General features: G+C 38.6%; 1 protein-coding gene across 3 annotated transcripts in view; it reads right to left on the reverse strand.

The window, feature by feature from the left end:
• Nucleotides 1-13,602, reverse strand: part of LOC106090079 (adipose-secreted signaling protein) — an 84,133-nt gene that overhangs the window by 17,744 nt on the left and 52,787 nt on the right. The gene's annotated exons all lie outside the window — the stretch shown is intronic.

The raw sequence follows: 13,602 nt of genomic DNA on the forward strand, positions 1-13,602 counted from the left end.
ATATATATATATATATATATATATATATATATATATATATATATATATATAGTACACAAATTAACAGACGGACATAGCTAAAACGAATCAGAAAGTGATTCTGAGTCGAATGCTATACTTATCAATGGGCCTATCCCTCTTCCTTTTGGGAGTTACAAACAAATTCTCTAAGTTGTAATACCCTGTACCACTGTAGTGGTGTAGGGTATACAAATGTTGTACAGGGTGGCTGATGAAAGCCGCTACCAAAAAAAAATGTAATAACTTTTTTTCTATTTAATAATAATAATTTAATAATTAATTTAATTAATTAATTAATTAATTTAATTAATAATAATTTAATAATTAATTTAATAATTTAATTTAACATGAATAAAAGAAAAATGTATTCCATACACCGAAAAAAAAATGTAGCAATATTCATCATTGTAGCAATATTCATCAGCCACCCTGTATGTGAGAATGTGTATGTACAAGTAAGGAGCACACAATTGCAATTATTTGCTTGCCCAAGGGTCTGTTTGGGGTTTTTGCTTGTGTACGTACAAAGTAATGTGCAATAGAGGGAGTATTGTTGCCAACCACCATCTGGCCTATACGCTCAAATACTCACCCTTTCTCTCTAGTAGGAGAGATACAAGAGAATAATTATTGGTCCAGTACACGAATAATCGCTTGCGGCTATCGAAACATTTTTGCGATTGAAGAGTTTTTGCTTTTACAACAAGAGGAAGATGTTTCTACCGCAGACGAATCTGCTAAAGGGTTTACAAAAACAAAGTTAGTTACGTTCAATAATGCTACAATACATTTATGGCCAACGTTTGATACGTTGAAGCGAAACGTTACACGGTTACAACAAAAGCAAAACTTCGTGATAAAAGTATTTGGTTTGTCGTAAAATTTTCCCAAACATTTTGTTTTTTGCGTGTAGTTTTAAACATAGTATACTTGCATTTGAAATATAAGTATTTTACGACTTTTGTTTGTTTCTCTTTCAAGACAAGCTCAATGATCGGAGATCGGAGAGAAAGCCAGAGATCGCAATACACACCAACCACTCTGGGACGCGTTTCGTACAATAATTTGGTTACAATTACTCATCAGCCATATTAGGTGTTCGTGGGTATGTTGTACTTGTGTCGAATTCATGCGAAAACGCCTCTATGATACAAATAACGGATTAGCCACGCTCGACAACCCTGCCTTTTATAAATATTATTTCATTATATATATGTCCTTTATTTATAATTGGAGTATATTAAATATATTACAATAAAATATGACCAATAGTAAACTGATCAGTGCGAACATAGGGCATCAACAAGCTCTACTCTGCTGTTATTAAGGCTTTTCTGTTTTGTTTATAACCACCACCGAAGGATGGGGGTATATTCATTTCGTCATTCCATTTGAAACACATCGAAATAATCATTTCCGACCCTATAAAGTATATATATTCTTAATTGTCGTAAAAATCTAAGACGATCTAGTCCACTGTATGTTGAAATCACGCTACAGTCTTTAAAAATAGAGATATTAAGCTAAAACTTTGCACAGATACTTTTCGTGTCCATAAGCAGGTTAAGTTCGAAAATGGGGTATATCGTACTATATCTTGATATAGCCCCCGTATAGACCGATCCGCCGATTTAGGGTCTTGGATTAGGATTTTGCTGAAACTTGGGACAGTGAGTTGCCCTCCGACATCCTTCCTCAATTTGGCCCAGATCGGTCCCGATTTGAATGAAGCTGCCATATAAACCAATCTCTCGATTTAAGGTTTTGGGCCTATAAAAGGCGCATTTATTGTCCGATGTCGCCGAAATTTGGGACAGTGAGTTATGTTATGTTACTCTATATCTCTATGCAATTTGGCCCAGATCAGATATAGACCAATCTCTCGATTAAAGGTCTTGGACCTATAAAAGGCGCATTTATTGTCCGATGTCGATGAAATTTGCGACAGTGGGTTATGTAAGGGCCTTCGACAATACTTTTCAATTTGGTCCAGATCGGTCCAGATTTGGATATAGCTGTCATATAGACCGATCTCTCGATTTAAAGGCTTAGGCCTATAAAAGGAGCATTTATTGTCCTATGTCGCCGAAATTTGGGACAGCAAATTGTGTTAGGCCATTCGACATGGCCCAGATCAGTTCAATTCGGATATAGCAGCCATTACACCGATCTCTCGATTTAAGCAAGTCTTGACACCTGATTTCTCTGATTTGATTTTGGATCTGATTTCGCTGAAATTTGACACAGTGACTTATGTTAAACTTTTAGACACCCGTGTCGTATATGGTTCAGATCGATCTTTATTTGGTTTATATATATACCCGAGGTGGTGGGTATTCAAAGTTCGGCCCGGCCGAAGTTAACGGATTTTTACTTTTTTTAAACTAAATTCAATGTTGTCGTTGCTTTGTTAAAATGCAATTAAACACTTAAATGCCGAAAAAAGCTGAAGAACAGCTCACATTTGCATTAAAGTTAAACGCTCGCAACTTTTGTGGTATTCTTCTTTCCTGTCGATGAAAGTGTTCTGCCCCATGTGGCGCCATCTACAAACTACAAAAATCAAAATAAATGACTATGCTAAAGTGGAAGACATTGTGCGTGTGTGAATTTAATTAATATTTTAGAGCAAAAACATTTGAAATGTTCCGCTTTGCACAGTCGTGAATGTCGCAAAGAAAATGTTTCATTTACTTAGTTTACATATTTGAATTTGCCACATAACGAGTTGATGAAATAAAAAAAGTTTTCTTTAGCGTCACTAAGCGTTGTGTTCACAGTGACTCATGATGGTTACAAGTTTCTGAACATAAAAAATGGCTTCAAGATTTGATTTTCGAAATTGAAGAACATTTGAGCAATTTACATTTGAAGAAAGTTTTATCAAAATTAAAATTTTCAAGGAAATTTTTGTCGAAATTTTAATTCCTTGGAACATTTTGTTTTCTTAGTCAAATTCAATAGCAACAACCCGCAAAAATCACGTAAGAGATTAAAGAGCAACAGTGGTCACTAACAAAAATAATAGAATTTGGCTTTGTTAAAAAATTTTGTACATATTTGTTTTCATGACAATTTTCTTTTAAGTAAGCTTTTTTTTGAATAAATTCGTTTTCTTTTCATTAAAGTATTTACATACTTTTGACTTTACGGTTTTGGTCATATTACAGTTGCTCCTTACTGATATACTGTACAATATTAAATTTCATTATAAAACAACAACATTCATAACAACGTTCCATCCTCACAACTTACTTGCACTTACATAGAACGTTGATGTTGCTGAACGTTCTTTTTTGTGTTTCTTAACACGTGTGAACTTCTGTTCACATGACTGAGTAAAAGCAATTCACTTTTGTGGAGGAATTCATACATGAATATCCGTGTTAATTAATTTCTACGTTATGTACATTAGACCGGTATTTATTTCTATACAGATTTTCTAACTGTTTAGCTTAGCTCATACAAAATATTTCCGTTCCGTTTCTAATCACATTTTTACGCATTTACTTAGGGTTGGTAGAAACCCAGTACGACTTGACTTAAACCCACAAATTCTTCAAATATAAGAGTAGCTGCTTATATTATACCAGAGGATGGGGGCTATACTAATCTAGTCATTGCGTTTGTAACACCTTGAACTATTCATCTGGGACCCCATGAAGTATATTCTTGATCGTCTCGACATTCCGACCATCTCTCGAAATCACTATAGCTTTGGAACGAATGAAGATATCCGCTTGTACGATTGCACAGATACTTCTTATTGATGTAGGTCGTTGGGGATTGCAAATGGACCATATTGGTTCAGATTTGGATATAGCATCCACATAAGCCGGTCTCCAAATTTAACTTTCATAAGCCAGTCTCCCAATTTAACTTCTCTTTATCCGATTTTACACGGTGAGTTTTGGTATGACTTACAACAACCGTGCCAAGTACGGTCCAAATCGGTCAATTACCTGATATAGCTCCCATATAAACCTATTTTTCGATTTAAGGTCTTGAGCCCCTAAAAGCTTCAATTTGTGACTGATTTGGGTGAAATTTGATACGTGAAGTACACATATGTCTTCATCTAAGTTGATTTGTGAAATTGTTTGCAGAAGCCGAGTTCACACCTTTTTACTTGTTTTTATAGGCGCTTATTAGAAGATTAAACTTTAACAAAACCCTGTACCCCTGTACCGGGGGTGGGTTACTGGCCCAGCGCCCCAACCGCATGGGTTTTGTGTGATTGCACATACATCCCGAGCCGCTTGCTCCAAGATCCGATGCTCGCCGCCAGCCGCCCCTAACCTGGGAACAGACGCTGATGTTGGCCATTGGTTATTTGAAGGCGCCAATAACTCGCCTTGTCATCTCGAGTATCATTGGCACTCAGTATTTAATTAAGAGCCAGTGGCACCTGGTTCCTCCCTGAAACTCTCTTCTCGAAAATCGCTGACTGCTCGCGGCCGCATTTGCAGCTACTCCACATAAAAACGGAGCTTTCCACCATCCGCAACCTGTGGACGCGCCCGATAGCTTTCAGCTAAGCATCCCGTGATAACGATGGAAACCAAACAAGTCGGAGCTCAAAGTTCCAGCCTGTGTGGTGCTCATAGTTATCCCGTATCGCCTATGTCGACGGCATCGATATCATAGGTCGGTCACCGAAAGTAGTAACCGCAGCCTTTGAAAGAATCGAAAGAGAGTCAGTGAAAATGGGTCTGACAGTAAACGGAGATAAGACGAAATGGATAGTTTCAACTCCCAAAAAGCCTTGCACAACCGAGAAGATAAAGAAAATAGAGAAAGTTGGGAACCACAACTTTGAGATAGTCAGGAACTCTATCTACCTCGGCACCGCCGTAACCGAAACGAATGACACCAGTTTTAAGATAAAGCAAAGAATAATACTGGCAAACAGATGCTACTTTGGTTAGAAACAAGGCCACCTCTCGACAGACGAAGATTACATTATACAAGACACTGATACTACCCGTGTTGTTATATGGTTCTGAGACATGGGTACTTGTGAATGCAGATGAGGCAGTGCTTGGAGTATTTGAGAGAATGATTCTTCGTAAAATATATGAACCAGTTTGCGATAATGGAGAATATAGGCGATGTATAAACCACGAGTTGTTTGAGCTGTATGACGACTATAGCATAGTTACACGCATCAAAATACAACGGCAGCGTTGGCTAGGTCATGTTGTCAGAATGGATAAAGAAGCTCCAGCAAAGAAGTCTTTTGAAGGCAAACACGGTGGTACACGCAAACCGGGAAGACCAAAAGCTCGATGGAAAGATCAAGTGGTGGGAGACACCTCGAAACTTCGTGTCAGAGATTTTAGAATGAGCGCAGAAAATCGAGGCAGTTGGAACGCTATTCTACGTTCGGCTAGTGGAACAAATATTCTGTCATAGCCAAGTAAAGTAAAAGTGCTTGCTTCTTTGATGACACCGTTTCACAGTTGTGGAAGTAAAGGCAGCACCAGCCACATAGTGTATGGCTTATTTTAAAATTATTTCATCATTACAAAGTGTGTTATTATCCGGATTTCCAGTTTTATTCGTTTCAACGTAAAGTAAAACATTAATCATGGTCACTATTAAGTAGATTTATGGCAGCAGAGGTAATAAAAACTCTTTCTGCTGCTGTAGTTACGGATTTCCTTCTCCCTAGGGGGAGTGTGTGCACATTCATCCAGATGAGGCTTAATGTTATTTAAGTGATGAAAAATGCCCACATTTTATGTTACCAGTGCCTGTAGTATCTGTAAATAATTGTACACTTACCACCTTCGTCCTGTACTACTTTTAGTCCGATTTAACTGAACTACTGCTAACACAATTGATTTATTTATGATGTAGACATTTGTATGGCATAGTTTAAGGGCCTGGCTTATGTACATTTTCATTTATACAAATAATGAGCATGTGACTAAAGCCACGTATTTCAAACTTAATCACGTTCAAAAAATATGAACGGGTTAATTCATACACAAAAGTTGATGCCGTTTCTTTTTTACATTTCTTGATTGACACAACAGGAAACAAGGTCTCATCGCTAGGAACTCTGCAGTAGGATGTAGGATGCAGAATCTGTTGAAGCATCTACAATGTAAATGTACAACTTCATATATAAGAGGTTAACTGCTTTCTTTATACATTGTAAGAGATTTGTAAATGGATCCAAACAAAAAAACAGCTGCTTCAAATTTTGCTTTTGAAGGGTTTTCTTTATTTTTTCAATTTTTTGCCTGTTAGGGCGAGATTATTAAATTTTACAATTTTCGTTTGTTTCTCTTTCGAGACGAGCTGGATGATCGGAGATGCAAATGGAAAAGGAAAGCCAAAGATAGCAACACACACGATCAAGAATATATATACATCATGGGGTCTCAGACGAATATTTCGAGTAGTTACAAACAGAATGACGAAATTAGTATACCCCCCATCTTATGGTGGAGGGTATAAAAAGGAGGCCCCTTATCATTGAGCTTAAACTTGAATCGGACTGCACTCATTGATATGTGAGAAGTTTGCCCCTGTTCCTTAGTGGAATATTCATGGGCAAAATTTGCATTTGCAATATAGGTCAATATGCCAAATTTTAGCGAAATCGGATAATGAGTGCGCCTTTCGTTGGCCTAAGACCTGAAAATGGGAGATCGCTTTATATGGCAGCTATACCCAAATATAGACCGATAGGGGCTATATTGAATACTGATGTCGTAGGGCCTAACACGGGGTAATAAACGCTGCTTAATGGGTCCAAAGACTAAAATCGGGAGATTGGTATATATGGCACCAACATCCAACTATAGACCGATTTGAACCATATAGGAAACGGATGGCAGAGAGCCTAACATAGGTTCTTGTGCCTAATTTCAGCGAAATCGGGTAATACATTTACTGGCCCAAGACACTAACTGGCCCAAGATAATAAATGCACCTTTCATGTTCTCAACACCCTAGATCAGGAGATCGGTCTATATGGCTGCTATGCCGAATATAGGCTGATGGGGGCCTTATTGAACACACATGTTGATAAATCTAACACAACCTACGGTGCAAAGTTCCAGCGAAATCGGATAATGAATGCTCCTTTTATGGGCCCAATACCTCAAATCGGGATATAGGTATAAATGGTATGGAGTCCGTTTGGACTCGGCCATAAAAAGGAATTCCCTTATCATTGAGCTTAAAAAACTTGAATCGGACTGCACTCATTAATATGTGAGACGTTTGCTCCAGTTCCTTGGTGTCCATGGGCAAAATTTGCTTTTGCATGACAGCTATATTCAAATATAGACCGATCTGAACCATGTAGAGAACGGATGTCAGAAAGCCTAACATAGATCGTTTCGCCAAATTTCAGAGAAATCGGGTAATAAACGCGCCTTTTATGGGCCCTAGACCCTAAATGCAGAGATCAGTCTATATGGCAGCTACAACCAAATATAGCCAGATATTAGCCATACTCAGCACGAATGTCGAGGACCCTTACGCAAATCATTGTGCGGAATCGGATAATAAATGTGGATGTAGTGGGCCTAAAATCTTAAATCGGAAGTTCGGTCTATATGGGGGCTTTATCAAGATATCGTTTTTGATTTTTACAACGATCAAGAATATACATACTTTATAGGATCGGAAATTGATATTTCGATGTGTTGCAAACGGAATGGACATGCCGAACATTGGATACTCACCACCATCGATATATTTATTATAATTTTTTATTAAAAACCTACTATATCTATATTAATGTCCAAGTGTGGGCCGATTTGGATCATATTCAGTTCAGGTTACGAAAAGTTTATATAAGTTACAGTTTAAAAGTTCAAGGAAATCACGTAATAAAAAGGATTTTCTGGCATAAGATCCAATTTAAACAAATATGGTCTGATACTGAACCATATGCGATTTGTATATGGGGTGGCCTTGTGCAACTCCATGTTCCAAATTTATATCAAAGTGTGGTCCGATCTGGACCAAATTTGGTTCGGACAAAGGGAAATCTAGTCCAACTCAATGCTTTAAATTTCAGCGAAGTAGGAAAATACGGCCTTTTATGGGCTTAAGGCCCTAACTATATGGCAGCTATATCTAATTGTGGCCCGATATGGACCATTTTCGGTTCGGGTATCGGGGGCTTTAGTAAAGGGTGATTTTTTTGAGGTTAGGATTTTCATGCATTAGTATTTGACAGATCACGTGGGATTTCAGACATGGTGTCAAAGAGAAAGATGCTCAGTATGCTTTGACATTTCATCATGAATAGACTTACTAACGAGCAACGCTTGCAAACCATTGAATTTTATTACCAAAATCAGTGTTCGGTTCGAAATGTGTTCATGCACCGTAACGTTGCGTCCAACAGCATCTTTGAAAAAATACGGTCCAATGATTCCACCAGCGTACAAACCACACCAAACAGTGCATTTTTCGGGATGCATGGGCAGTTCTTGAACGGCTTCTGGTTGCTCTTCACTCCAAATGCGGCAATTTTGCTTATTTACGTAGCCATTCAACCAGAAATGAGCCCCATCGCTGAACGGTGAATGAACACATTTCGAACCGAACACTGATTTTGGTAATAAAATTCAATGATTTGCAAGCGTTGCTCGTTAGTAAGTCTATTCATGATGAAATGTCAAAGCATACTGAGCATCTTTCTCTTTGACACCATGTCTGAAATCCCACGTGATCTGTCAAATACTAATGCATGAAAATCCTAACCTCAAAAAAATCACCCTTTACAACTCCCGGTTTATAATTCCAACGAAATCGGATGATAAATGAGGCTTTTATGGGCTTAAGACCCTCAGCCACTATGGGACGCGTTTCGTCTTTGGTTAGAAAACTTTTCAACCATATTAGGTGCGATGGCTTAAAGGGCCGTGCGTTGGTATGTTGTATTTGAATCGTATTAATAGCGAAAATGTACCTATGATACAATTACCACATCAACCAAGCTCGACAACCCTGCTTATCAGCTGTACTTTTTCCAAAAGTAAAAATATGTGCATTAGAAAAAGTACAGCTAATAAGCAGGATTGTCGAGCTTCTTTAATGTGGTAATTGTATCATAGATGCGTTTTCGCTATTAATACGATTCAAATACAACATACCAACAATGAGAACAATGAGATGACAATAAGTTTGTTTTATTTATCCAATAAGTAGATTTTATCGCTTATTTGTATGCAGAAAAATGCTTACTAAACGGCTTATCATATCCCCGTATACTATCGCCAATTATTATTGACATTGTTGGTAAGCGGGTAAAATGGAAACCATATGGTATCATCATTCAATCCGAATGACAATTATGAAAAGAAGAAGAAGGCAACATATTTGATTAATGATTAAATGTTACGGAATGCAAAAATAGCTAATAATTTTAATAAATTCACAATTATGAGCTCCGAGAAACTCTTATTTATGATTAAAATTACTTCTGTTTTTGTTTTGTTGATGTATGATTTTTACGGATGCATATTGTTGTTGTTGTCGTAGACACATGCTTTCGGATGAGTGTTCCCAGTGAACCAAATTTCGGATGTCCTACATTTCAGTTCAAATTCTGAGCTCTTCCGACAAGATCTTAGCGAAATCGTTCCGAATTCTGTTTGATTTTCTAAGGGATTTTTTTCGACAGTTCTGAACGTCTTGTCTTAAGAGTTTTTTTGAATTTTTCATCCCGAAAGTTCGAAATGAATTCTGAACGATTTCTGGAGTGTTTGTCTATAAGATTTTTTTCGATAGTTCTGAAAGAATTCTGAACAATATCTGATAGTCTAGTCGTACATTTTCATACCCACCACCGAAGGATGGGGGTATATTCATTTTGTCATTCCGTTTGCAACACATCGAAATATCCATTTCCGACCCTATAAAGTATATATATTCTTGATCAGCGTAAAAATCTAAGACGATCTGTCTGTTGAAATCACGCTACAGTCTTTAAAAATAGAGATATTGAGCTGAAATTTTGCACAGGTTCTTTTTTTGTCCATAAGCAGGTTACGTTCGAAGATGGGCTATATCGGACTATATCTTGATATAGCTCCCATATAGACCGATCCTCCGATTTAGGGTCTTAGGCCCATAAAAGCCACATTTATTATCCGATTTTGCTGAAATTTGGGACAGTGAGTTGTCTTAGGCCCTTCGACATTTTTCTTCAATTTGACCCTGATCGGTTCAGATTTGGATGTAGCTGCCATATAGATTGAACTCTCGATTTAAGGTTTTGGGTCCATGAAAGGCGCATTTATTGCCCGATGTCGCCGAAATTTAGGACAGTGAGTTAAGTTATGCCCCTTGACATACTTCTGCAATATGGTACAGATCGGTCCAGATTTGGATATAGCTGCTATATAGACCGATCTCTCTGTTTTAGGTTCTGGGGACAGTGCGTTGTGTTAGACTCTTCGACATTTTTCTGCCAAATCGGTGCAGATTTGGATATAGCTGCCTTGTAGACCGATCTCTCGATTTAAAGTCTTGGCCCCATAAAAGGCGCAATTATAATCCGATTTCACTGAAATTTGACACAGTGACTTATGTTAGACTTTTCGACATCTGTGCCGTATATGGTTGAGATCGGTTTATTTTTAGATATAGCTACTAAAAAGATCTATATTTTGTTATACACAATTGAACAATGACTTGTACTTATTAGTATTTGGTCCAAATCGGAACATATTTCGATATAACTGCTATGGGACATAAGGTATGCAATTTTCACAGGATTTTGATGGAAGGTGGTTTACACATATATCCGAGGTGGTGGGTATCCAAAGTTCGGCCCGGCCGAACTTAACGCCTTTTTATACCCTCCACCATAAGATGGGGGGTATACTAATTTCGTCATTCTGTTTGTAACTACTCGAAATATTCGTCTGAGACCCCATAAAGTATATATATTCTTGATCGTCGCGACATTTTATGTCGATCTAGCCATGTCCGTCCGTCTGTCCGTCCGTCTGTCTGTCGAAAGCACGCTAACTTCCGAAGGAGTAAAGCTAGCCGCTTGAAATTTTGCAAAAATACATCTTATAAGTGTAGGTCGGTTGGTATTGTAAATGGGCCATATCGGTCCATGTTTTGATATAGCTGTCATATAAACCGATCTTGGGTCTTGACTTCTTGAGCCTCTAGAGTGCGCAATTCTTATCCGATTGGAATGAAATTTTGCACGACGTGTTTTCTTACGATATCCAACAACTATGCAGTATGTTCAAATCGGTCCATAACCTGCTATAGCTGCCATATAAACCGATCTTGGGTCTTGACTTCTTGAGCCTCTAGCGTACGCAATTCTTATCCGATCAGAATGAAATTTTGCACGACGTGTTTTGTTATGATATCCAACAACTGTGCCAAGTATGGTTCAAATCGGTCCATAACCTGATATAGCTGCCATATAAACCGATCTTGGGTCTTGACTTCTTGAGCCTCTAGAGGGCGCAATTCTTATCCGATTGGAATGGAATTTCGCACGACGTGTTTTGTTATGATACCCAACAACTGTGCCAAGTATGGTTTAAATCGGTTTATAACCTGATATAGCTGCCATATAAACCGATCTTGGGTCTTGACTTCTTGAGCCTCTAGAGGGCACAATTCTTATCCGATTTGAATGAGTGTTTGCACGAAGTATTTCGTCATAATATCCAACAACTGTGCCATGTATGGTTGAAATCGGTCCATAACCTGATATAGCTGTCATATAAACAGATCTGGGGATTTGACTTCTTGAGCTTCTAGAGGGCGCAATTCCTATCCGATTTGTGAGCCCCAATGGGCGCAATTCTTATTCGAATTGGCTGAAATATTACACAGGTCTCCAACATATAATTTAATTGTGGTCCGAACCGGACCATATCTTGATATCGTTTTAATAGCAGAGCAACTCATTTCTTATATCCTTTTTAGCCTAAGAAGAGATGCCGGGAAAACAACTCGACAAATGCGATCCATGGTGGAGGGTATATAAGATTCGGCCCGGCCGAACTTAGCACGCTTTTACTTGTTACTTGTTTATTTTATCTGCCGACACACCGGAAAGACTTCTGATCGATTTCTAGACTATTTGTCTGTTGGAAATTTTGTTTCAAAAGTTCTGAACGATGTCTAAAAGTCCTGTTATACGTTATTTTTTTAATTATCCTTCCTACGGGGATTCGATAGTAATTCTGAACGTTTTTTTCACATATTTATTTGTTTGAAAACTTAGAAATTTTGTTCCGCCAGTTTTGATGGAATTCGGAACGAATTCTGAAAAACTTTCGGTTGTTTTTGGATGTTTTTGTCTTTTTGTGCTTTTTCACATATTTATTTGTTTGAAAACTTAGAAATTTTGTTCCGCCAGTTTTGATGGAATTCGGAACGAATTCTGAAAAATTTTCCCCTTTCGGCAACGGCTATAACAGGTTTAGAGAACATGTTGTCTTGACATAAACGGAGCGATGAGGACCACGCCCACTAGGGCTCTGGAGACTATACAAGATATCCGATCCATTGACATACAGATTAAGTGTGAGGCAGCCACTGCGGCTATGAGACTCAAGGCGATGGGAGAATGGATTGAGGATGGGAGCAGTTCATATCATCGCGGTATAATCGAGGCGACGATAAGAAACCTGGAAGGAAGGGAAGAGGTTTCCGATCGGATACCTGAGATAAACCTTAAAGTCGAATGCTAGGCACTGTTGTCATCGGCACTGAGATCTGTTTTAGACTGCCTGACCATAATACGGTCCTGCAGGCGAAGATCCGGGCGATAACGGAATGCGTGAGGTGGTTTGGTGCCTACGCGAGGACGTCGAGTGTGATCATCTTTATGGACAGTAAAATGGCCATAAGGGTAATAACAACCAGGATCATAAGGTCACGAACAGTCTTTCAGAGTAAGAAGGAGATTAACGCCTTCTTTGAGAATGGCAAAATCCGTATCGTTTAGGTGCCGGGACATAACAGAATAAGGGGAATGAAAGGGCAGATGATTTGGCGGTGAAGGCCAGAGGTCTGCTTGTCAATAAACTTGGTTAATTGACGGCAGTCTTCCTTTCGGGTCGACGTAGTCCGAATTAAGGGAGTGGGCGACGAAAGCGCATGCAACATTGTGAAACAGCGAAACGGTCGGTAGGACGGCGAAAATCCTATGGGGGGATCCAGATCGTGAGAAGACGAGGCTATTGCTGAAAGGAAGCAAGAAGGAGGTTAGTATAGCTATTGGTATCATAACGGGACACATACGACTACGAGCTCAATTATGTAAAATCGGTGCGGCAAGTGATACCATGTGTTGGGCATGAGGGGAAGATAATGCGACGTTGGAGCATTTCCTTTGTCATTACCCGGCTTTCGCGTCCAACAGATACCGGTACTTAGGTGGAGACACAATATCAGACATGAACCAACTTAGGGGAGTGGCATTGAAAACAATTAAGGATTTTGTAAGTATTACGGAATTCCTAACTTAAAATTTTCTTTTTAGAGGTTACTTTATAGTTTTTAAAGCGCACAACAAGCCTTTTACTGGCTTAGGTGTACGTCCATAGTGGCATGGAGCGG

This window comes from Stomoxys calcitrans, chromosome 1 (assembly GCF_963082655.1).
Source record: "Stomoxys calcitrans chromosome 1, idStoCalc2.1, whole genome shotgun sequence".
In the NCBI taxonomy this organism is placed as follows: domain Eukaryota; kingdom Metazoa; phylum Arthropoda; class Insecta; order Diptera; family Muscidae; genus Stomoxys; species Stomoxys calcitrans.